Below are 26,825 nucleotides of genomic sequence, written 5' to 3'. Positions count from 1 at the left end.
TATGTTCAACAGAGTTTGCAAGGGGCAGATACCAGGTCACATTCAGGTACTTAAAGTAGAAGTCTGGGCTAGAACTAACTAAGCTTAAAACGGCTCCCAACCAACTTTTAACATGGATATTAACTAGCCTGTAGAAGGAACATACTTATACTTTCCTATTGTCAGGGGGCTCCAATCCCGTCACATGATCAGCTCCCCTGTGTCAGCTAGCTGTGGCTTCAGGGGAGAGGAGAGACTGCCGACAATAAATGCTTCATAGTAGGTCCATGGCTGACATCACAGCTCAGGCATTCCATCCATTCTCTTTTCCCTGGAAGCTGGCTGCTAGGAAGATCACGTGACTGGACTAAAGTGCTCTGAGAATAGGCAAGTATAAGCATCTTCTTTCTACAGGATAGTTAGTATAGGAGTTAGAAGGTGGCTGGAAGTCATTTTAAGCTTAGTTCTAGCTTGGACTTCCGCTTTAAAGTGGTTGTACATGCTCAAGGTTTATTACCTTCATGTATTCTATGCATAAAAGGTGAAAAACCTGTGTGCAGCAGCCCCCCCCCCCAATACTTACCTGAGCCCGATCTTGATCCTGCGATGTGCACGAGAGCAGCAGCTCCCCGGTTCTCTTCTACCTCATTGGCTCAGACAAGACAGACAATGAGCCAATGAGGAGAGAGCAGGGCTGAGATGTGTGTGAATGGACAGAGAAGCTGCTTGGGAGCGAGCTTGCTTGGATGCCCCCATCGCAAGCTGCTTTCTATGGGGGCACTTGACAGGAGGGAGGGGCCAGGAGCTCCGGCGGGGAACCTAATAAGAGGAGGATCTGGGCTGCTCTGTGCAAAACCACTGCAGAGAGCAGGTAAGTATAACATGTTATTTATTTATTTTATTTTTTTAAACCTGTCTTTATTATCACTTAAAACTGCTTGAATGTAATAGGTTTAATCATGCTTTTATAAAAGCAAACCGCATTCATCTGTACCTTTTATACCTGGCTAGAGTTCAACTTTCAAAGTGTTGGAAACTCAGTTATCAGGCTTACCTGTAGGTACTGTGAATATCTCCTAAACTTGTTTAGGAGATATTCAGAGTGCATGCAGCCGATGACATCATGCACTCTGAAGGTCCAGCTTACAGTGCCGGCCCTTCAGAGCCCGCGCCGGAAACGGCGGCTCCCATGCGCATGCAAGTTTCTCATAATGTGCCAGTATGCATCATGACATTGCCTTGCAGGATTTTTTTTTTTTTTTTTACCACCAGCAGTTTACAACCGCTTGAAGTCTTGTGGGGTGTACCTAATAGGTCTTTGGTCTTCAAGTGGCTAAATAATGGCAACAATGTAATAAAGAAGGTGTACTTGTGAAATAGTTAAATCAGTTTATTCAATAAAAATAGTATATAAAAAATAATTATCAAATTAAACCTCATAAACACATGTCAAAGGAGTCAGGTCTGCATGTACAAGGAATTAGAAATAAGTTTGCACATCAAGTATATTTGCACATTCACTACCTGTGAGTGGACTCACTAGTTGCACACCTACACAAACTCAGCAGACCTTTAGGCCTGATTCACACCTATGCATTTTTAGTGCTTTTTGCATTTTGCAGATTTGCACTACAGTCCATTTAACATGGTTTCCTATTGGAACACGTTCTGTAGAGCAAATCTGCAAAATGCAAAAAGCTCTAAAAATGCATAGGTGTGAATCAGGCCTAAAGGTCTGCTGAGTTTGTGTAGGTGTGCAACTAGTGAGTCCACTCACAGGTAGTGAATTTGCAAATATACTTGATGTGCAAACTTATTTCTAATTCCTTGTACATGCAGACCTGACTCCTTTGACATGTGTTTATGAGGTTTAATTTGATAATTATTTTTTATATACTATTTTTATTGAATAAACTGATTTAACTATTTCACAAGTACACCTTCTTTATTACATTGTTGCCATTATTTAGCCACTTGAAGACCAAAGACCTATTAGGTACACCCCACAAGACTTCAAGTGGTTGTAAACTGCTGGTGGTAAAAAAAAAAAAAAAATCCTGCAAGGCAATGTCATGATGCATACTGGCACATTATGAGAAACTTGCATGCGCATGGGAGCCTAAGGCCTGATTCACACCTATGCAGGTTGCAGTTTGCATATTCCGGGTGCATGTTGCGTTTTTCAGTACACGCTTTTAATCCATTGAAGTCTATGGAACCAAAAACCAGAAAAAAATCCCTGGCCATTTCCGTAAAATGCATACATGTGAACTACATCCATAGGAAACCATGTTAAATGGACTGTAGTGTGTTTCTGCAAAACTTAAAATGCACAAAAAAATGCATAGGTGTGAACCAGACCTTATACTGGCACCGGCCAAGTACAGACTGTTTTAACACACCACGATCCTTTATTAAATAACCTTAAAAGAATCCTATTTGTTAATGCGTTCTCCACATGCTGAGATATAATTAGGAATTGCCTGGGGAAACACTGGCACATTACACAGTTGACACACATGCCAACACGAGCTTACATAAACGTCTACACAAGAAACCGTTCCCTAATTGCAAAATCTATGGAAGAACTAGTCTTATGAACCATAGGGTGTGGAAACAGTGTAATGAACTGGGATGCAATGTAAAGCTATTTCCACTTAATTGAATATAATAGGTTGTTCTGAAGTTTCAACATAGGAGCCTAATGTTCTAAAGGTAATAGAAACTAATTAGGGGGTATTAGAACTCCAATCAGGCAACTCTATGAGCAAAGACAGCTTCTCTGAACAAACCAGGAATTGGTTAGTAGACAATTCATTCGAGATTAACGCTGTAAAAAGATGTAACTGACAAATCATGCATTACCTTGCTCCATAGGGATTTTGCCATTAATATGTTCTATATTTGGTCTAATTATGAAAATGATTCTTTTTGTGGCATTCATTTTAGTTCACTGTCCCCTCAGAGTAAAGTTACAGTGGAAGAAAAGTCTAATGCCGTGTACACACGATCAGAAATTCCGGCAGCAAAACTCCGATGAGAGCTTTTTGTCGGAAAATGCGACCGTGTGTATGCTCCATCGGTCTTTTGCTGGCGGAATTCCAGCCAGCAAAAGATTGGGAGCATGTTCTCCATTTTTTAGTTGGGAAAAGTTCCTATTCGAAAAAGCGATCGTCTGTAGAAATTCTGACGCGCAAAATTTCTACTCATGCTCGGAAACCATTCGACGCATGCTCTGAAGCATTAAACTTCATTTTCTTGGCTCGTTGTAGTGTTGTACGTCACCACTGATGGTGGAAAGTTTAGAGAACTTTTTTGTGACCGTGTGTATGCAAGGCAAGGTTGAGCGGAATTCTGTCATAAAAACCATCCAAGTTTTTTCCGACGGAAAATCCGCTCTTGTGTACGGGGCATAAGTTTTATGCCCCGTACACACGATCGGACATTCTGACAACAAAATCCATGGATTTTTTCCGACGGACGTTGGCTCCAACTTGTCTTGCATACACATTGTCACACAAATGTTGTCAGAGATTCCGAATGTCAAGAACGCGGTGACGTACAACATGTACGACAAGCCGAGAAAAATTAAGTTCAATAGCCAATGCGGCTCTTCTGCTTGATTCCGAGCATGCGTCGGAATTTGTGCATCAGAATTGTGTACACAGGATCGGAATTTACGAGAACGGATTTTGTTGTCGGAAAATTTGAGATCCAGATCTCCAATTTTGTGTGACGGAAATTCCGATGGAAATTGTCCAATGGAGCCCACACACGGTCGGAATTTCCGACAACAAGCTCCCATCGAACATTTTCCATCGGACAGGGCATAAGGCCTGATTCACACCTATGCAGGTTGCAGTTTGCATATTCCAGGTGTATTTTGCATTTTTAATTACATGTTTTTGATCCATGGAAGTCTATGGAACAAAAAAACAGAAAAAAGTCTCTGGCCCTTTCCATAAAATGCATAGAAGTGAACTACATCCATAGAAAACCATGTTAAATGGACTGTAGTGTGTTTCTGCAAATCTGAAAACGCACTAAAAAAAATGCATAACTGTGAACTAGGCCTGAGGCCTTGTTCACACAGGGCATACTATACAGTACCCCAGTGCGAGGGCCATGTTTACCCACATCGGGATGCACAGGTTTTCCATGCATCACCGTGCAGGCAGTCCCACTGATGTCAATTGGGACACAACGGCTACACGGATGCTTTGTTCCAATATGACATCTGTGTGGGTTCGGGTGTGTATCCTTGAACTCACGTCTGCATTCACGGTCTGTCTCCCACTAAGACCCAGGTAGCAATAAAAAGACCATATGTCACTGAGTAGTAGTTGTCTGTGTCAGCAGAACAGAGAATTTGAGGGTCAAATTGTTCAAATCCCCATATGTACAGCTAGATTAACTGAACCTACCTATACTCTAATTTTTTTAGGGTTGTTTAATGAGAATGCTTTCACTGAAAAACTTGGGGCATAATGTGGACAAACGATTAATTGGTCTGGTCAAAAAAGTTAATTTATTCATCATTCGTCTTAGACTACTACATATGGAGATTTCTATTTAAAAGAATTAGCAAAAATGGTGATTTTCATACAAAGTAGTTACATTACTATTATACACGATTCATATAGCGGCAACAGTTTACGCATCGCTTTACAATGTAGAGTGGGGGACAGCACAATTATAGTACAGTTCAATACAGAAGGGACAGGAGGGCCTTGCTCGTAGAGCTTACATTCTAAAGGGTTACATATTAGTTACATATTTTTTGTGTAAAAATATAAATATTGGGTATTATATATTATCATAAAATAGTAAAATTAGAAAAAAAAAATCGCTCATATATTCTATATATCAGTAACATAGCCACAAACCATCAGACATACAAGTGAATTAAAGGTGATGTAAAACAACTCGTGCATTATCCTAGATTTCATCAACATAATGTAGCCACAGAACTATACATTTAATATAATGTAAAGCAACTCAAATCCATTATTCTTTATTTTAGTAACAGTCAGGTATAGGAACATAAACTTAAAAACTAGGAAATATAAAGTAACAGGGTAACATAAGACCTAACCTAATATATGTTCTATGCATGAAGGTAAAAAACCTTCTCTGTGCAGCCGGCCCCCAAAATACTTACCTGAGCCCCATCACGATCCAGGGATGTGCACGGGAACCTCGCCTCTCCAGAGGCTCTCCCTCATAATTGGCTGAGCCAGTGAGCCAATGAGGAGAGAGGGGGGGTGGAGCTGAGCCTTGGATTGGAAGTCAGCCTGCTTGGGTGCCCCCATTGCAAGGTGCTTGCTCTGGGGGCACTGGGCAGGAGGGAGGAGCGCCGGCCAGGGACCTGAGAAGAGGAGGATCAGAGCTGCTCTGTGTAAAACCAACTGCACAGAGCAGGAAGGTATAACATGTTTGTTATTTATTTTTAAAAAAATGCCTTTAATGTAATTTTAAAGTGGAGTTATGTGACCCTGTGTCAGTCATTCAAGATGGTCAAAGACACCGAATCTGGAAGAGGAGCAGACAAAGATGTCAGTGGCAGCAATGGAGCAGAAAGGGACATCATGGTAGATGTTCAGTGTAGCACTGAAGTGGGGTGCTTTGGAAAGTCTACCATAATGTGAAATACTTGTATATTATGGTAAAAATCCTGGGTGCTGGCCGACAAAATGAATTGTACTTAAAATATACTTCTGCCCCGGTATTGGATGTTTGAAACATTCACAGATGGCAAATAGAAATACCAAAACAAAAAGGTACAGTTGTTAAAGAAAAAAAATGACAGAATGATATTTCCCATGACTGCTTTTTATAAGGGTCTGCAGAGCAGCCTATTGGGAAAAGGACCAGATGTGCAAAGGAAATGACTTCCTGCGGATTCCACTAAAGTCTATCAGCTATTTATACAGTCATGCAAACAAACAAAACCTGATTATACAAGAATAACAAATTAGAATTTACAAAAGGCAGCAACACACACATCTTTGATTGGGGTCTGTTCTTTCTTTACAAAATAATTACAAGCCATTTTTGGCTATTCTGAAAAGACCAAATAAACAGACAACTGTATTTTTTCAATAATTAGCAGAGACTGAATCTACAGTATGCACCAATACAAACCAGGGAATGAGCTGTCAAAATTGACAGCCATGTATTGGTGATTTATTTTACCAGAAAGACCACAGCAGAGGGAAATCACAGGATATAGAGGTATGCCCAAATTAATACGTTTTATAGAGCATACCTCCTAACCATGATCATGCACACTAACGTATTTTCATATTCTGAACAAACAGAAAAAGCACTGTAAAACAGTCATCATTCATCTCTGTATCTATAAGCATTGTAAAGAAATTCATTTTTCAAAACCTCAAACACAGGCAATGGGTTTTTCTATGAGAAGAAAATTTTGGCAGCCTGCCTTTCCTCTAATGCAGGGATATGCAATTAGCGGACCTCCAGCTGTTGCAGAACTACAAGTCCCATGAGGCATAGCAAGACTCTGACAGCCACAAGCATGACGACCAGAGGCAGAGCATGATGGGACTTGTAGTTTTGCAACAGCTGGAGGTCCACTAATAGCATATCCCTGCTCATAGGCGTGCCCACGGGGTGTTGCGGGTGTGCCTGGGCACACCCTAATCTTTCCAAGCTGTCTCCAAAGATCTGCCCCAAAATGTTGAATTTAACAATGTGTAGCCTGCGCTTCCAGGTAGCACAGGCAGCAGATCGTGAAACCAGAGCCGCTGCGCTGAGTGTGTGAACTGACAGTGCGGTAATGTCACTGCTTGCAGAGTGAAAGTCCATCTGTCAAAACTGAGCTGTGATTTCGGGGGTGGGCGGGCTGAACAGCTGTCAAACACCAGCCAATGGGAAGGGGTCTGGGCGGGCTGCTTTATGTGGCTCCGCCCCTTTCTTAAGCAGCCCAATCATTGGCTGGTGGTTGTTAGCTCCTCGGCCCCGCCCACCCCCGACATCGCGGCTGTGTTGTGACAGCTGGTCTTTCTGCCATTACATGACAGTGTCACACACAAGGGCTCTAGCAAGCCTCACTACCTCTCCCCAATCAGTGCCACTCTGTGCTGCCAATCACTGCCAATCTGTGCTGCCAATCAGTGCCACTCTATGCTGCCAATCAGTGCCAATCTGTGCTGACACTGACAATCAGTTCTGCCAATCTGTGCTGCCAATAAGTGCCACTCTGTGCTGCCAATCACTGCCAATCTGTGCTGCCAATCAGTGCCACTCTGTGCTGCCAATCAGTGCCAATCTGTGCTGACACTGACAATCAGTTCTGCCAATCTGTGCTTCCAATCAGTGCTGACAATCACTGCCAATCTGTGCTGCCAATCAGTGCCACTCTGTGCTGCCAATCAGTGCCACTCTGTGCTGCCAATCAGTGCCAATTTGTGCTGACACTGACAATCAGTTCTGCCAATCTGTGCTGCCAATCAGTGCCACTCTGTGCTGCCAATCGGTGCCAATCTGTGCTGACACTGACAATCAGTTCTGCCAATCTGTGCTGCCAATCAGTGCTGCCAATCAGTGCCACTCTGCGCTGACAATCACTGACAATCTGTGCTGCCAATCAGTGCTACTCTGTGCTGCCAATCTGTGCCCATCAGTGCTGCCAATCAGAGCCCATCAGTGCTGCCAATCAGTGGCCAACAGTGCGGCCTATCGGTGCCGATCGGTGCTGCCATAATACTGGTCTCTCCGATATGCAACTTTATATATAATACACATAAGTTTGAAAACAAGACATAATAGAATCTTAGCAGGGATGGCAGAAACCCCTCTATGGATAATTGCAATACAAATTAACTTCCAGTGCAACAACTTTTTAGCTGGGAGGTTCTCACCATTATACTTTGGAATTTTTGTTTTTTAAATTGTTACACTTAATGTTATATGTTTTAGTTACTATTATAATGTAAATTATTGCACTTGAAGTTAATTTTCCACCACCCTTCCTAAGTCCATGTCTTTATGGACGTTGCTTTGTGCTCTGGTGCGCAGTCATGTTGGGACAGGAAGGGGCCGTCCCCAAACTCCTCCCACAAAGTTGGGAGCATGAAATTGTCCAAAACTAAGGGGCCAAGCCCAACCCCTGAAAAACAACCCCACACCATAATCCCCTCCCCCCCACACCATAATCCCCCCTCTCATAATGATTTAGACCAGTGCACAAAGCAAGATCCATAAAGACTTGGATGAGCGAGTTTGGGGTGGAGGAACTTGACTTGCCTGAACAGAGTCCTGACCTTAACCCGATAGAACACCTTTGGGATCAATTAGAGTGGAGACTGTGAGCCAGACCTTCTCGTCCAACATCAGTGCCTGACCTCACAAATGCGCTTCTGGAAGAATGTTCAAACATTCCCATAGACACACTCCTAAACCTTGTGGACAGCCTTCCCAGAAGAGGTGAAGCTGTTATAGCTGCAAAGGGCGGAGCCAACTCAATATTGAACCCTACATGCATGTAAAGGCAGGTGTCCCAATACTTTTGACAATATAATGTGTGTATCATATTATATATATACACGTATGTGTGCTTGAGCTTTGGGGTGCACACCCTAATGCAATAGGCTGCGCACGCCTATGTCCCTGCTATAAAATAAACAACCAGCCGGTGTCTCCAAGGTCTGGTTCAAATGTGAAACAGCCCTTGCTGCCCCTCTGAAAAGCGATCTGTGGTGAGGTGCGCTATAAGTCACATCCTCACCATCAGGATCTTTGAGAAGGAATACCTTCACAATAAAAGCACTAGAGAGGTCAGGAATGGCTTGGTTTAACCATTTTGAGGTCAGTCACAGCACCATCGTGTATAGAAACTGCTGCCTGTTAAAGCAACTGGCAGTTTGTTTACACCTTCAGGATAAGCTGTTGGCTTTCTTGTTATACAGTGATTAACTTTCACATATTGTGTAACGGGCCTTCCCCCAACAAGAGTCCTGGGCTCTTTCTTGGATGTCCAGGACCATCATAGTGGTGATCTCACCTCATAAGAATGACATTTAGCCCAGGTTCACACTGACAGCGGGAATGAAATTATGCAAGTTCAGCTTAACTCGCACAATTTCATTTCTATATGACAGTCCCGAAGTCGCCAAAAGTAATACAGAAGCTATTTTTGGGAATCGGTGCAGTGTTGCCGGTCCCATTGCCAGGAATCGCCGCCAATTTGGCATGCGATTTGACATGTTAAGTCGCATGCCAAATCGCTGCAATGTGAACCAGGGCTAAAAAGTGATCAGCTCTGATAATATCCAAGTTTAGCGCTGTCGATTAGCTTCGAAAAAGTGCAGTAATGTTTAACGAACACTGATATACCTGTCATCTGCACTATGCTATCACATAGGGGGCTTATCAGCCTCCTTGTAATAGCAATAATAGCTGCCCTGGAGCATTTACAAATGTTTGTATCAGTATTTTTTCTTAATTACTTTACATCATCTATTTTCTAAACGCAGGGGTCCTAGAGAATAAAAAGACAGTGATTGCAAGTTTTTGTGATGCACAATTTTTGTTACACTTTTTATCAAATCTATATTTTTTCCATTAATAAAAAATACACTAAAATCAAATTTAGTGCCCACAAACACGATTTATTACATTTTGTAGAAGGTAAAAGTCAAGGTACTGTAAATAGATACCAATTATGTCAAACCTCAGAAAATGTAAACCTTTAAGCAGTTACATGCGAATATCAACCCTGGATGCAGTCAGTGTACACTCCGCTCCTTCACCGCTCCGAAGATGCCGCTAGCAGGACTTTTTTTCCCGTCCTGCCGATGCAATGCTCAAGTGTGAAAGCGCTCAGGCTTTCACACTGGAGACACAGCAGCGTCTGTTTCGGAACAGTTTGCAGGCGCTATTTTTAGCGCAATAGCGCCTGCAAACCGCCCCAGTGTGAAAGGGGTCTTATGGTTGCACACAAACTGGCTGCAGGTAATGAGATTTCTATGCGGCCATAGCACAGTGTTACTTAGTCCAGAGGCAGCGAATGCAGCACACTAGCCGCACACTCAACCATGTGAACTTCAATTTGTGAAGTATATGTGTGTGGTGGTGTGGCAACAACATTTGCCACTCCGCCACACACACATATACTGTACAAATCAAAATTAAAGTGGATCTAAACTGCATTGGAGCACCACAAACTCCCCCATCCATTCATGTCTTCATTGAGCATTATTTTGCTGAATAATCACTTTGAAAAACACCCTCTAGCATTTCAGGCCACAGCCTTCTTAAAGGAGTTATAAACCCTCAGGTTTTTTCACCTTACTGCATTCTATGGGTCTATACCTTAATGCATTCTTTAAGTATAGGCAGATGATTCATATAGCATTTACTTCCTGGAATCCATCTGCCCTTAGCTCAGGCAGGAGGGTGTGCTTAGCAGAGGAAGCCCCTTCTCCTCTCCAGAAGTCTCCTGGGATGTATACCATAATTTTGCCTAGTAACAAAAGAAAACTCACCCAAGCTCTACCACTATATAGCAAGTTAATGTCCAGAGTGGTCGGGGTGCTCTGGCTAATTAAATTCGCAGTGGATCCATAACAAGTACAAGCCAGCAACTCGACAGCTTCTTCATAGAAAACGTTATTATAGCAGTAACATCATCCAAACTGACGTGTTTCGGCCTAAGCCGTCATCATAGGATGCCATGATGAAGGCTTAGGCCGAAACATGTCTGTTTTGGATGAGGTTACTGCTATGATGCTATGATTAATTTTCTAGGAATAATTTTGCCTAGGCCTGGAAACCAGGAAGTAACTGAAGAAATGTAAAAAAAAAGGTTTAAAACAAATAAATATGATATACTTTCCTATTTATTTACTAATGTCAAGTGCATAAAGATTAAGAATAGTTGATTGAAACCGTTTAGTTTCACTTTAAACAAAAATATTATCCCACGGTCAAAAGTAACAATATGAAACAATTGTTGGCTCCACTTTCTGTCTCTCAGTAAGCCTATTAATGCACAGATCTCTCTCCTCTCCCACCAAAGGTAGAAGTTTCACTTAGTCAAGATAGAGCAAAGTTCTCAGTTCATTGTCAAATCTATATACTGTATTATATAAGCAAACAACAGCAATGTTCACAGCCTCTGAAGACCGCTCACGTACATCTTTAGGTTTCAACCACTCCTTCCTCCTGCCACTGCCGATGGCGTACTGGCTCAGCGTCACTGTTCCCAATCAGGCTGATCTGTAGTGGAGGGGGATGTTGTAAGAGAAGTCTGCTTAATAGACGCGCATTGGCGCACAGGCACACCAGTGTGTGCGCTAAGAATAGCATGTACTGGTGCATGTGCTGACACGAGCAGGCACACGCACGTGCACGTACTGGCACCAGCTGGCCTATTTAAACAGAGCAATGACACACACACATATTGCTGAGTGGTCTTTCAGCTTGTTCCAGTTTACCTGTGTTTGACCCGGCTTCACCTGAACCTTCCCTTGGACTTCCGCCTGCCTTCCTGTGACCCCGGCTTGTGCTTGACCCTGCTCCTGCTTCATGCTTCTGTACCTCGCTGCCCGACTGTGTACCAAACCCAGCCTGTATCCCGTCTTAGCTTCAGCCTCACGTTCCAGTATCTGCTCGGGTGTTGATGACCCCCTGGCTTATGTTCTGACCACGTTTCCGTCTGCTGATCCAGCAACACAAAGTTCTGTTCTCGGTGCCTATCTGGTGATCTGCAGCCGGTTCCTGCCAAGGCCCAGGCGGTGCCACCTGCTACATCGGCCCTCGTGCAACTGTGTCCTTCACTCCCTGTCATCTCTACCAGGGGCGTTGGACAGGAGGTGCAAGAGAAGCCCTCTCTACAGCTCAATCTCCACCAGGTACGTGACAGATGTGCTTTGTCTCATAAGTATTTGCCATTATACTGATAACAATAAATAAGCACAGCCCCCCTCCCCTACAGATGAACCCTATGGGGAACTGGATTTCTCTATAAGCAAGTTAGGACTTCACCCCCGTTACATCATTTACAGGGTGCAGTCCTAAAATGGTGCCCTGCCTGGCACCATTGATTCCTATGATGCTGGTGGCCCCCCACTCTCTAGTGACTAATGAAACTGTTCAGCCAACAGCGTCCTAGGAAACAGTGAGGCAGGGGTAAATAACATGCACTGGGGGTAGACACCAACACGACATGGGTCTTATTTACCTACAGCTTTCTTAACTCTGATACAGTGCTAGTTTTTATTGACCTTATCGCAGACACGTCGAAGCTAAGAATGAAAGTGTTTACTGTATATGTGGTGTGGGAGATTAGCTCGTGGGGATCACCTTTTCTGGAAAACAAGGTCAGCATGCAGGCAATTTCTTTAAAACCTGGCGGGTTGCCAGGTTTCTTTAATAGAGGTTTGCAAAGTCATGAAAACAAACAAAAAACAGTAAAGTAAATCCTTGCCGTCCGGCGCTAAACTAAACAGTAGACTGCTCTCTATACCGTGTGGGGCTGATCAACGACACCCACAAAACATGTGTTAAAGCAAACCTTCTTTTTAAATCCAAACAGAGCTCCTCTCTCTCAGATTCCCTTCTGAGTCTCAGGCCCGAGCTATCCTGTGCTCTCTTCCTGCTCATTTAAAGTCCACCTGAGCGTGGACGCAGGTGGACCACAACATCTGGACCGGAACCAAGCCTGCCACAGAGGCTGGAAAAACCCGGGCCAGATTCTGGTTCAGTCTCTTACAATAGAACGCATGCAAGGTGAAATATACTGATTATCCATTACCTCACCTCGCATACAGTCACAGTGCTTACAGGAATTTTTTTACGCAAGAATTTCTACTGCTGCAGTACCACCAGAATCCTGTTGCGAACGCTTTTATGGACTTGCCCCAGTAATGTTTTGGGGGCTTTAAGTACTATTCAGGCCTAAAATGTATATTTGTGCAAAAAATTGCCTTCCCAGGAAAGGGGTTAAAGATCTTTTACTGATTTTTAAGAACATGTAAATTATTTAGTGTCTGTAGTCTGGGCACACGCGCATTTTTAGGTCAACAGAACAGGTTTGCTTTAACTCCTTATCCCCAGCAGCAACAATTTACACCCCACCACTCTGCTCAACACTGGTAGCCAAAAGGAAATACCCAGTACTTCCAGGTATAGAGAAGCATGTGACTCCACGTGACAGCGTTGGGCCAATCAGCTGTCTCTCGTGGTGTGAAGTATTGTATAAGTCATGATCCCAATGACCCGTAGCTTACACATTATTTTCCTTCCACTCTTTGGTAGCTGAACAGGGATGGCAGGACAGCAAAAAGAAAGTATGTGTGTCAATGGGGGTCTGCAACATAGTGAATCTGTTTTGTTTTTTTTTCCCACTTTAAAGTGGCTAAAAAAAGTGGATGCATATCTGGTTGCTCTCCTTTAATAGAACAGTAAAAAAGCTGGACAGTAAAATAAAAAAATTCCAACCAAAACGTTTTAAGAGCTGTGGGCACCATACTGTCATTACCAACCCAGCACACGAGACAAGTGCGTAATATGCCCATGGCAAGGGGCAACAAGTTTGCCATACTGATATCACCTCTTATAGCAGAGCCGAAGGCATTTTCCTAAAACATTTTCCTAAAACTTGCAAGCAGACAGACTATTTCAGAAGACCGTTTTGGCAGCGTGCAAACTTAACAAAGACCGGCACTTGGGGAGAAAAAGCCAACACTGGCCAGGGAAACCTCACAGTACTGTGACTTTAGTTCTACTTTAATGTACCTACTACTTGCCAAATAGCAAAAGCCAGCCATAGATGGTTTGAATCTCGGCCAGTTCAGGAGGGAACGGTCGAGATTCGAATCATGTTTGGGCAGGCTGATTGTACCCAAGTTGATAGATTGATCAACTCGGGTACAACAAGCCTGATGGGTTTTACATGTTACAATGGCTCTGCGGGAGGGATTCCCTCATCAACACTAACCCGTGGTTGCAGGAAAGAAAATCTCCTTGTCTATGGCGCGTTTAGTCATTTAACCAGGGTTAAAGCTGTTACAAAGGCAACCATCCATCATGGAGGCTTTCATCTACATCCGTCGATTCGCTTGATTACAAGCCAGGATTACATAAACTCTCCCCGTACTTCCGGCTGCCCAGATTCACAAAATGAAGCATGGGGCTGTGTTTTGTTAAGGGCCCGGGGGAGAGGTGGGTGGTGAGACCACCATGTTAATGGGGTTTATGAGACCTGCAGCACCATTATCCATGTGGCCTGGTAGTACGGCAGCTGCTGTAATCCCAGCACCCAAAAGAGTAGGTTTGCCAGATGAAGAAGAAAGCCTGCACGATGGGAGGTTGCTTTTGAAGCAGCAGAATGTATACTGGCTTTAACCTTGGTAAGACTGTTGTGCCCACAGCTAGGCTTTAATAACTAAATTCCTCAACAAACATAACCTAACACAGCAAATTTTGGCATAGCATTACAAGCAGAATAATGGCATTAATTTAATCCAAGAGTTAGCCGTGCACTTCATTCTGAAGTACTTTATCGTAACTAATCTCTACAATCAATACAGGCTAAACTGGTTTGGCGTGTATGTCAAAAGTGCAGAGAGGTTATCTGTTTTAGGTTAATATGTGAGCCTTTTACTCCTTCAATGTAGTCACCTATGTGGTACTGCTTCACGTTATATGCTGTATATAGAATATCAGAAAATTAAATACAAAGCTACATTACTTACACATTTACAATGACTACCATTTTTTTCCTCTAGCTGAAAAGAGACAATGAATTTCTGTATTTATGCAAAACATAAATGTACCAGAGGTGGCCCGCTCATTAGGGGCACAGCTCCTCTAATCCATGCACCTGGCTCCTAATCTCCATGCAGGGGGGCTGGACGCATGGATTTCAATGGGTTTTTTTTTTTTTTTTTTTGAAGCACATGATTAGAGCCTGAGGCTCTAATTGGCTTCACAAATGGTGGGCTCGGGGCGCAGTGAGCCCACCCACTTGTGTGATGTGTGAGGCGTTGGTTGGAGCGGATAAGCAGCAGAGAGAAGGAGTTGAGGAGGAGGCGGGGGAGCTGGCGGCAGCCAATGAGCATGCAGTCACTGGCAGTGACATATGCAGTGCAGAGGCAGAGTTGCTGTGTAGCCTTAGCTGGGAGAAGAAAGGTGGTAGTGTCTGTCATTGGAGCGTGCCGCAGCCTGGCTCTGTCCACCTGGATGCTCTTCTACTGCTTCGTCCATCTGCTGTGGGGAAGCCGCGACTGTGGATGGGGAAAGTGTGGACCCGGCGGGGGGGGGGGTTGTTTGTCACCCCACAAAAAAAAATGGAGCACCAGCCGCCATTGAAATGAACACCCACCGTCAGTCACTAGATCAGGGGTTTTTAAACTGGGACTCGTGGACCCCTAAGTGGTCCATGGATGGGTTCGGGAGGGTCAGATAAAAAAAATAACATTTCCATTCATAGAAATAAACTAGAAAACAAGAGAGAGAGGCAATAGTAGTAGAAAATATAGTAGTTACTAGCAGTAGATTTGAGCAGAAATAAAATGTATTTTATTTAATTTACACAAGATTATTATTATTATTATTATACAGGATTTATATAGCGCCAACAGTTTCCACAGCGCTTTACAAACATTAGGGCATACAGTACAGTTACAGTGCCTTGAAAAAGTATTCATACCCTTTGAAATTTTTCACATTTTGTCATGTTACAACCAAAAACGTAAATGTATTTTATTGGTATTTTATGTGATAGACCAACATAAAGTTACACATAATTGTGAAGTGGAAAATGATAAAATGGTTTTCAACATTTTTTTACAAATAAATATGTGAAAAGTGTGGCATGCATTTGTATTCAGCCCCCTTGAGTCAATACTTTGCAGCGAAAGGCAGTTATCCCGCCAACAGGGCGCTAGGGCCAGGGGCAAGCCGCAAGGCCAGGGCCAGAAAAGGCTCTGGGTCCAAGATTCTTCTAAACCCCGCACCAAGCCCTCCTTTTGAGGGGACGCCCCCACTCCATCGGGTGGGGGGAAGGCTGCTGCACTTTGTGGACATTTGGAGAACAATAGCTCAGGACGAGTGGGTCACCTCAACTATATCCCGTGCTTACAAGCTGGAGTTGCGGGGGGTTCCCCCCTCAGAGGTTTTTAAGATCCAGCATTCCCTCAGATCCTCCAAAAAGAGACTTATTGCTTCAGGCACTACATCATTTAGTGCATCAAGGAGTGATTGTAGAGGTTTCTGTACCCAAAAGGGGGCAGAGTTTTACTCAAACCTATTTACGGTTCAAAAACCAAACCGGGATACAAGGCCCATTTTGGACCTAAGATTCCTGAACCAGTTTCTACTGATCCAGTCCTTTCAGATGGAGTTTGTCCGCTCAGTAGTAGCCTCACTCCAGATGGGAGACTTTCTAGCCTCCATCGATATAAAGGACGCGTATTTACACGTACCTATCTTTCAGCCTCATCAGAGGTTCCTGCGATTTGCAGTAGAGGAATGTCATTTTCAGTTTGTGGCTGTACCCCTCGGGCTTGCTTCAGCTCCCCGGGTGTTCACAAAGGTCCTATCACCAGTACTGGGTCTTTTATGGGTCCATGGGATCTGGACAACCTCCTGCTCAGAGATCACTCACTACAGGCTCTAGAACAGAGCATAACATGCACAGTGCAGTATTTGGAAAGCTAAGGCTGGATCATAAATACCGAAAAGCCAATCTTGAGACCAGCTCAAAGTCTAAAGTATTTAGGTCTGATCCTAGATATGGTCCAAGCAAGAGTATTCTTGCCACCCGCAAGGATCTGTGCCCTGAAGGATCAGGTGCATCAGATAAGGGGCACCAGACAACCCTCCATTCGGCTCTGTATGAGTCTTCTAGGGAGGATGGTATCTTTCTTCGAGGCTGTGCCCTATGCCCAGTTCCATTCCAGGCCTCTGCAGCAAGACATCTTGTTGGCTTGGAACAGGAGAGGACAAGCCCTGGATTATTCAATGTTCTTATCTCCTCAGGCACGCTTAAGCCTAAACTGGTGGTTGCAGGATCAGAACCTACGAAAGGGAAGATCCTTCCTCCCGGTTAACTTGGAGAGTACTGACTACAGATGCCAGTCTCTCAGGTTGGGGAGTGACCCTAGAAGGGCTCACTGCTCAGGGGAAATGGTCAAGGGCAGAACAGATCCTGCCCATCAACCTGGAATTACGGGCAGTACATCTAGCCCTACGGTCCTGGACGCCGGAGCTTCAGGACTGCCCTATCAAGGTTTAGTCCAACAATGACACTGCAGTGGCCTAAATAAACCACCAAGGCAGTACCAGGATCAGCTCTGAAGGAGGTGAACCACATACTAGCCTGGGCAGAGAGACATGTGCCGATTCTATCGGCAGTCCATATCCCGGGAGTAGAGAACTGGAAGGCAGATTATCTCAGCCGCCAGCAGATCTACCTGGAGGAATGGTTCCTACACCCAGGGGTGTTCCAGGAAATTTACCAATGTTGGGGATGGCCAGAGGTCGACCTACTGGCATCCAGGTTCAACAACAAGCTACAGCATTTCAAGAGATCCTCTGGCAATTGGAGCAGATGCTCTGGTAGTTCCAAGGAGCCAGTGCTCCCTGGTTTATGCTTTCCCTCCGATCCCTCTCCTTCCACATTTGCTGCGCAAGATTCGGAGAGAGGGAGTTCCAGTCATTCTGGTGGCACCAGCCTGGCCCCGAAGGCCTTTGGTTCCCGGAGATTGTGAGACTGACTATAGACGATCCATGGACGCTTCCATGTCACCCCGATCTACCGTCTCAAGGTCCTATATACCACCCCAATTTACAGTCTCTAAATTTGATGGCATGGCTATTGAAGCTAGGGTGTTAAAGGACCGTGGCATCTCGGGACCAGTGGTGTCTACCCTAGTGAATGCTAGAAAAGCTGTCACTAGGAAGATCTATCATAAGGTCTGGAAGACTTATATTGCTTGATGTGAAGCCAAAAAATGGCATCCTCGGAAATACCTGATTGGGAGAATTCTCTCTTTTCTACAGTCAGCTGTGGAAATCAAATTGGCTTTGCGTACAATCAGAGGTCAAGTTTCGGCCCTATCAGTATTCTTCCAAAGGCCTTTAGCCTCCCATTCACTGATCCAAACCTTTATGCAGGGAGCAACTCACTTGCTTCCCCCCAATAGGTCACCTATGTGTCCTTGGGACTTGAACTTGGTGCTGCCTGTGTTACAGAAACAACCATTTGAGCCCATCAAGGAAATTCCATTAGACTTGCTGTCACGCAAACTAGCCTTTCTCATGGCCATCACCTTGGCTAGAAGGGTGTCAGAGTTGGCGGCCCTTTCGTCCAGGGAACCATACTTGATCCTTCACCACGACAGGGTCGTGTTACGACCTGTTCCAGTCTTTTTGCCAAAAGTGGTGTCGGCCTTTCATTTAAATTAGGACATTATTTTGCCTTCTTTTTTCTCTCAGCCTCGTTCAGCGGAAGAGAGACGACTGCATTCTTTGGATGTTGTCCAGGCAGTCAAGGTTTATTTGTCTAGATCTGCAGAGATCTGAGGATCAGACTCCTTTTTTGTTTTGCCAAAAGGGCCCAAGAAGGGGCAGACAGCTTCCAAAGCTTCCATTGCCAACTGGGTCCATCAATTGGTCATTCAGGCCTATGGTCTGAAATGTAAAGCTCCTCCCTTTAGGGTGACAGCTTATTCTACCAGGGGTGTAGAACCTCCTGGGCTTTTCGCCATCAGGTATCTGTGGCTCAGATTTGTTAGGCTGCTACCTGATATTCAGTGCATACGTTCACAAAATTTTATCAAGTGGTTGTTCGAGTGTACTACGGGCTGCCGTATAAGGTCTGATGGCTATTGTTTGGCAGGGTGTCTACCTCCCCTCAAGGATATTGCTCTGGGACGTCCCAGCAGATAATGAATATTAGCTTAACTCTGTGTCCCATGATGTATGAAAAAGAAAAAATTGTATTTTTTTCGTCATACTTACCTGTAAAATCCTTTTCTTTGTGTACATCATGGGACACAGGAGGTCCCTCCCCTCTTTTTGAGGATTCGGTGCTTCCTACAAAACTGAAGTACTTCCTGAATAGGAGGGGTTATATAGGAGATCACTTCCTGTCTAAAGACATTTGGTCTACCAGTGTCCATTCACCTGGAGATGAAGTATAACCCAGCAGGTAATAATTATTAGCCTAACTCTGTGTCCCATGATTTACTCAAAGAAAAGGATTTTACAGGTAAGTATGATGAAAAAATCCTATTTTTCCACAACAAACTGCAGCTCACCGGAAGGCTCCATGTACTGTATGTTTCTATGCATTGTACCTAAGGTGCATAGAACAGAATAAAATATATTAATATATTAATAAAGTTGAAAAAAAAAAAAAGTACACAATGCAATGTGCCTAAATATGCATCACGGCGCCCTTTACTGGACTTAACACCGACAACTGCTCGCACAGTAAAAAACGTGCGTTTTTCCGCGCAGGCCAGTGTGAACGAGCTCTCACCACTAACCTTCACAACAATTCCTAAATCCATCCAGCTGCAGAAAATATGAGAGATTTTTATAATTGGTGAAATGGGCAAAATAGTCCCCAATGTCGTGTATTGTGTCAGGATTCTACTGTAATCAACCAAACAGCATAAAAGCACAAACTGTGCCTGACAGAATTTTACAGTGATTACATAATTCTGTGTTGAAAATAAAGAGCTTATGTTGTAAAAATAGACAATACATGAATCCGAGAGAGAAAAACACTAGCGTCAGGAGGAAAATTACAATTCACGGTTTTGTTTAGGCTACCTTACACGACTGACACACTGCTAGAGCACATCTGTCCTTGTGAGATATTTGGGGTTTTACACAAGATTTCTACAACAGTCTCGTCTAATGCCCTGTACACACGGGCGGACTTTTTGGCAACAAAGGTCCGACAGTCTTTCTGACCGACTTTCGATGGATTTCTGAGGGACTTTCTAACGAACGGACTTGCCTACACACGATCACACCAAAGTCCGACGGATTCGTACGTGATGACGTACACCGGACTAAAATAAGGAAGTTGATAGCCAGTAGCCAATAGCTGCCCTAGAGTTGGTTTTTGTCCGTCGGACTAGCATACAGACGAGCGGATTTTTCGACCGGACTCGAGTCCATCGGACAAATTTGAAACATGTTCCAAATCTAAAGTCAGTCAGATTTTCGACCGAAAAAGTCCGCTGCAGGTCTGAATGAGCCCACACACAGTCAGATTGTCCGCCGGACAGTCCGGTCGTAAAGTCCACTCATGTGTACGCGGCATAATACTTCTAGGCTTTCCATTGAGGCTAGAAAATGAAGTTCCTTTTTAGAATTAAGTCATTTTGTTTGATTTAACCTAAAGGCCTAAAGCTGAGAAACTTCAGGCTGGGTTCACACCAACTTCGCATGGGGCTCACAGCAGGGGTCCGGTGTGTCCCTGTTCACCGTTCCAGGCCTCATGTCAGCCCGAATTTTTGACTGAATTCGGACCTGAAATGAACCAAAAGACGCACAGAACTTGCAATAGTGTGAACCCAGCCTAAAAGTTTCCCATGCAGTGAGGCCCCACCTGCACTGCAAGAGTAATTGCTTTTTTAGGTCTAGAGGCCATGGAAAAGAAGATCTACTTAAAGCGGGGTTCCACCCAAATTTTGAACAATATCTGTATGTATTCTCTTCCTTGCCTAGATGCTGACTTGCCGTTTAAAAAAATTTAAATCGCCGTAATTACCTTTTATTTTTCTATTCTTCTTTGCACTTCCTGGTTCTCCTCCCGTGGGAGTAGGCGTGTTTCTAGCCTCTCCCAGACTCCTGGGAGCTAGTCTCAGGCTTCCCAGGATGCCACTGAGCATGTGCGGGAACGAGCGGTGAATGCTAGGAGCACAGCATTCACCACATCCAGGAAATAAATGCTTGTGGGCTTCAAATGCCCACAATGAAGATGGAAACTGCCTGCAGTGAATAATATAAGTTATTCTTTCCGACGAAATCTGACACAGGCGGACATATTACACACAATATGTGAGTATGTAATGCTGAGAAGAAAAGTTTATGAATGAACTCAAAAAAAAAAAAAAAAAACGATAGATAGCTGGACCCCCGCTTTAACCAAACTTCCATGCTGTTAGACCGGTCCCTGCTGCATCTTCTTCCCCATGCTACAGCAGTCCAAAGTCCTGACATCATCAATGCAAAGCCCTGCATTTGACATGATGATGCCAGGTTCACTGCCACTACTAGAGCATGTGGGGGCACCATCTACTGGGGAAGTAGAGAGAATCAGGTAAGGTAAAAGGGAACTTTACCTAAAAAGTTCAGCTTTTTCTCATATTCCCCCTCCTCTACAACTTTTGGAAACTTGTTTAGACAGGTACCCACTTCCACTTCCGCTTGGATCACCTAGGCAATCGGAGTGGAAGTTCGCCCCGTCCCTAGCTGCCCACAACCTCCTGGAACATGTCACAGGTCCCAAGAACCTGAGGGTCCATTCACAAAGCACAGCGCAACTCGCACATCCACATTTGGGAGGCCATCTGTGAAGTCACAAGAAGTCACAGCCTGGCTTCCCATAAGCATGAAGGCGGCGCTGGGGAATCGAAGGCCATCGAAGAACATGTGTGGGTGAAGACAGCACTGGAACCCTTGACAGGTGAGTGTGTGTTTTTACAGTCTACAGTATTTGTAGCTGCTGACCTAATCTTTTTTTTAGAAACGACTGAAGCTCCTCTAACTTTTTCGATGCCAGGTCCATACATCATACATGGTTGTAGCCATCTGATTGCTTTCACACACCCTTAGTAAAGGCCCCCCTCCCACGCGTGCCCCTGCCATATATCCCGAGCTCCATTTGCCCATCTGCAGGCCTGAGACCGAAATAGCGGGTGCCACTGGGTAGAGGGGAGGGAGTAGAGCAGGCTTACGTCCGCTCTTCTTGTTGCTGACCCAGAAAAACAACATGTTTGCTGTTACTTCTGGGTCTGCTTCTCGGTGTCCTCGGCCAGCATACCTGAGAATGAATGTAATGTAATGCAATGTAATCTGCATTGCATTACATTTGGTTGAGCACAGAGGAGACACGGAGGGTCTCTTAAACCCCGGATGTCTCATTAAAGAGAACCTGTCACCAAAAATTCATAACATAAGGGACTTTTTGTCCCCATTTGATGGAAAAAAAGTTGATCAAAAATTTTTTTTTTTTAAATTGTAAAAAATTTAAGTTACGCTCAAGCACATGAAATCCCCCCCCCCCCCCTAAAAAAATCCTACACGTATATGTACACATGAATGTAAACGCACATGTCGGGGGCACCTACGCATGAAAATGCTGATTGCAATACACATTACATATCGCCATGCACACCGGGCCTCCTCCCTAACAATAAACTGATGACCTATAGGGGGCTTTTAAAGTGTCGCCTATGGAAAGTATAGGGTACTGAAGTGTGTTGCCATTTCACGGGCAACATCCAAATTTAAGGTTTAACATGTTGGCTATTTTACTCGGTGCAATCTCATCTTTTATATCTTACACAAAATTGGGTATTTATTGCGATTGTGTGCCCTAAAATTAACTTTAGTGTATTTTTTACTGAGATTATGCATTTCCTAGACCTTTGCGGTAATATCGTGTGACATAAAAAATTGGAACTACCACTTTTTTATTTTCTAGGGTGTCTGCTTTCATAAAATATCTACTTGGGGGGTTTGTGAACTCTTCAGGCCTAAAATTATTTTTCAAGCACGTGTGCAAAAAAAATAAAAAAAGCAAAAATGGCTCTGGCAGCAAGTGCAAAAGCTCTCCCCTAGTCTAAACAGTTAATGTGCAGTGAGGGTGTAGCCCCAGAATAAGTTTTAGGTTTCCTGGAGTTGGCCTTCAATCATTGGTCAGACTTAAAATAACCTTGGAACTGTAATAAAAATAAAAGAAATGGTCATACACTTGACCTTATAATCAAAATTGTAAATGAAAGTCAAGAGAACTAATGCACTTAACTGAAATTGATAAGAGCTAACCGTTCCTTCAAAAATACTGTATGATACTTAAAAATAGACCAATCATCAAATCTATCATTGACATTAAGTGCATGCATACGAAGTGTAAGCCATGGTGACGGGGTGGTGTGATGTGTGTTTCGGTGTATCGTACTGTTTCCCTTCTTTTTATTTATTTTATTAGACGTGCACAGCAGTGCAGTGCCATGCGTTGCTGTGCGGTGACATGCGCTGGCTTTCTGTGCACTGTAGTATAATGCTACATGTCTGCATTTTACCGCAGCTCACTGCACTGCACTTTCAGGCTGCATTGCAGTGAAAACGGGGCACACTGAAAATAATTATTTCTATGTGCTCTAACACTAACTGCCATTTATCCAGCATGGTATGAACAAGCCCTTACAGGTATTTACTACTTACAAAATATATAGTACTGCACCGACACAGTACTGAACACAGTCTTGTCATAACGATTTCAGCAAACTGTTGGCACCATATAAATCCTGTATAATAGCAATAACAGAAGGGAGGCTTGGTTCTGATGGATATAAAGTGGAGTATGTCTTTCTTCAAAGAAGCTGAAATGCGCCAAAGCTATAATGTAGTTATTATTATTCATGATTTATATAGCGCCAACAGTTTACGCAGCGCTTTACAATGTAGAGGGGGGACAGCACAATTACAGTACAGTTCAATACAGAAGGGACCTTGCTCGCAGAGCTTACATTCCAAAGGGAGGGGTTGGTGTATAGTGTATAGGTATAGTGTATAGTGTAGTTGGATTCTGTTGCGTTCCTAAGCTTCTATCGCTCCAATCATGAAAAAATAGAGCGCCCAGCAGATAATAAACTCTGGGGCGGGTATTGAGGAGTGCCTAGTACAAAAGTTCATATCACTCAGAAAATCACATACAGCCAACGCATTTCAAGGAAAAATTCCCCCCGTTTTTCAGAGCTTGAGCAGTGCGTGTTCTTAGAATCATGTTGAGATTCAATAGGAGACCCATGTTGGAGCTTTTAAAGTGGAACTTTAGGCTGCAACATAAAAATGGGCAAACAGGCAGGAGTTTTCATGCAGAAGAGACATTCTTACTACTTACCTGTCTGTACGCCTGTGTACGGTGAGCCGCGCACTGTACAAATTTGGCAATGCCGAATCTGACTGAACTCCCATGCCTGTGCGGGAGTAAAGCCGCATTGTTGGAGCCGAGGTATAGTATCGTTCCATTTTAATAAAGACTGTCAAATCTTAACGGGACTATAGGGGTTATTTACTAAAGGCAAATACACTTTGCACTACAAGTGCAAAGTGCACTTGAAATTGCACTGAACGTGCACTTGGAAGTGCAGTCGCTGTTGATCTGAGGGGGATATGCAAGGAAAATAAAAAACAGCATTTTAGCTTGCACATGATTGGATGATAAAATCAGCAGAGCTTCCCCTCATTTCAGATCTACCCCTCAGATTTACAGCGACTGCACTTCCAAGTGCACTTTCAGTGCAATTTCAAGTGCACTTTGCACTTGTAGTGCAAATTGGATTTGCCTTTCGTAAAAAAAACCCCTTTAATCTGTCGGCACTAAACATTTCAAAAAGAGGAAGATCATTGGTGTTGGTTCATACTAATTTTAGAGAAGAAATTTCTGATTTGTCAAGGAACCCTTAGCTACTTTTCCAAGAACCATAAGGTTTCAAGAAAACCCTGCTCTACTCTAATATAATGACTTATTCCGCGTACACACGACCGGACTTTACGGCAGACTTGGTCCGGCGGACCGGAGTCCGTCGGACAATTCGACGGTGTGTGGGCTCCAGCTGACTTTTTTTCTACAAAAGTTTGACGGACCTAGAAATGAAACATGTTTCAAATTTTTCTGACGGACTCGAGTCCGGTCGAAAAGTCCGCTCGTCTGTATGCTAGTCCGACGGACTAAAACCGAGGCTAGGGCAGCTATTGGCTACTGGCTATGAACTTCCTTATTTTAGTCCGGTCGTACGTCATCACGTACGAATCCGTCGGACTTTGGTTGATCGTGTGTAGGCAAGTCCGTTCATTCAGAAAGTCCGTCGTAAAGTCCGTCGAAAAGCCCGCCGGACAAAGTCTGCCGTAAAGTCCGGTCGTGTGTACGCAGCATTACAGAAAGGTCCAATTTTTAAATCAGAATTAAAATCAGTCACATAGCTTAGTCCTAAAACACAAGAGAGGAAAAAAAGTCCACTGTGGGCAGAATATCTAAATTGTATTGATTTCCACCCCCAATTAGAATATAGGATATATTTTTGTAACCCATTTGTAAGCTTTATTAAAAGCTTCAGCCCCGGAAGATTTGGCTGCTGAATGACCAGGCCATTATTGTGAGATTCGGCACTGCGTTGCTTTAACTGACAATTGCACGGTCGTGCGACGTTGCACCCACACAAAATTTACGTCCTTTTTTTCCCACAAATAGAGCTTTCTTTTGGGGGTATTTGATCATCTCTGCTGTTTTTATTTTTTGCGCTAAAAACAAAAAAATAGCGGCAACTGAAAATAAAAAAAACACAATATTTTATACTTTTTGCTGTAATAAATATCCCCATTTTTTTTAAAAAAAAAGCTATTTTTTTCTCAGTTTAGGCTGATATGCATTCTTCTACATATTTTTGGTAAAAAAAAAAAAAAAAAAAAAAAAAATCGCAATAAGCGTATATTGATTGATTTGCGCAAAAGTTATAGCTCCTACAAAATAGGGGTTAGATTTATAGCATTTCTTTTATTCTTTTTTTTTTTTTACTGGTAATGGCGGCGATCTACGATTTTTATCGGGACTGTGACATTATGGCGGACACATCAGACACTTCTGACACATTTTTGGGACCATTAGCATTTATGCAGCTATCAGTGCTATAAAAATACACTGATTACTGTACTGTAAAAATGTCACTGGCGGGGAAGGGGTTAATACTAGGGGGTGATCAAGGGGTTAAATGTGTTCCCTGTGTTTGTTCTAACTGAAGGGGAATGGGACCGTGTAGGGGGGATGACAGATCGCTGTTCATACTTTGTATGAACACACGATCTGTCTCTTCTGCCCTCAGAGTACCGGAATCTGTGTGTTTACACACAGTTTCCGGTTCTTGTTGTGTCACGAGCGATTGCAGGAGCCCGGCGGTCATCGCACCTGCTGGGCACTCGCATCGGCTCCGGGGGCAAGCAGCGCGCGCCCCTAGTGGCCACAGGGCGAAGCGACGTAACATAACATTGTTTCGCCCAGCCGTGCCATTCTGTTGCAGTAAAACTGCGGCGGCTGGTCGGCAAGTGGTTAAAGTGTTACTAAACCCAGGACTCTGCATTGACTCTATCTGGTCTCCCACAGTACACAGAACATTGAAATGCAATTATTGTAGTAAATATAAACTGCTAAATACCTTTTCTCATCAGCAGTATAAAGCAGTCTTGTGACTTCTATCAGTGTCTGGCCGAGCACTGGTTAAACCTTGTAGGAGGAATTTTTATTCTCCTCTGTCTGTCTTATAAGGCTGACCCTCTGTCTGGCCCTGTGCCGATCACATGTACCCTCCCAAAAAAAAAAAGAAAAAAAAACAACTTGCAATACACATCAAACTGAGCATGTTCAAAGTGCCCCCAAGGTTCTGTACTATCAGCAGATAGATTGGGGACTGTGGAATAATGGGAGGATCAGTGAAGACAGGATCAAATAGCCTTTTTAAAAAACGTGCACATTGTTTAACAAGCATGTGAGTATAACAAGCATGCTTTACTGCATATACAGACTGATTTTACTGTTGTGGGTTTAGTAACACTTTAAAGACAGATTCCACCTT

The 26,825-nt window shown here is 43.7% G+C and overlaps 1 protein-coding gene across 2 annotated transcripts in view; it reads right to left on the bottom strand.

Moving 5' to 3' along the window:
• The window catches only part of PSD3 (pleckstrin and Sec7 domain containing 3), an 864,447-nt gene that overhangs the window by 721,259 nt on the left and 116,363 nt on the right, over positions 1 to 26,825 (bottom strand). The window lies entirely within an intron of this gene.

The sequence above is a fragment of the Aquarana catesbeiana genome, linkage group LG01, assembly GCF_042186555.1.
Source record: "Aquarana catesbeiana isolate 2022-GZ linkage group LG01, ASM4218655v1, whole genome shotgun sequence".
In the NCBI taxonomy this organism is placed as follows: domain Eukaryota; kingdom Metazoa; phylum Chordata; class Amphibia; order Anura; family Ranidae; genus Aquarana; species Aquarana catesbeiana.
Note: the sequence above shows the minus strand (reverse complement) of the source record. Positions and strands in the feature narration are given on the sequence as shown.